Source organism: Myotis lucifugus, unplaced genomic scaffold (assembly GCF_000147115.1).
Source record: "Myotis lucifugus unplaced genomic scaffold, Myoluc2.0 scaffold_1946, whole genome shotgun sequence".
NCBI classification, from domain to species: Eukaryota; Metazoa; Chordata; class Mammalia; order Chiroptera; family Vespertilionidae; genus Myotis; species Myotis lucifugus.
In genome coordinates this window covers 14,113-14,479 of record NW_005872994.1, presented here as the reverse complement: position 1 = coordinate 14,479, position 367 = coordinate 14,113, and positions in this window count along the sequence as shown.

Sequence of the window (367 nt, the reverse complement as noted above, 5' to 3'; positions counted from 1 at the left end):
GCAGGCCGAGGGCCGTGAGCAGCAGCCACATCCATAAACCATTGGCCAGATAAGCAAAACGTCAAAACACACCCGGTGACGAGGAGGCGCCGCGACACACAGCAGCCCTTGGACAAGGCGCAGGCTCCAGGCCCAGCCTCCTCCTGCAGGGGAGCCGCCCCCCACCCACCACCCGCAGGGCACCAGGGGCTCGCACCCTGGGGAATGTGGGGGCTGCGGGCTGCCCCCCAGTCCAGGTCCCCTCCTTGGGCCTCAGCCAGGCTTCGTCCTGAAAATGTGCAGCCCCACTGCCCACCCAGCGCGTGCGCCGTGGCCCGGAGCCGGAATTCAAACACATGGTCAGCCACGCAGCCTGGCCGAGTCCTCC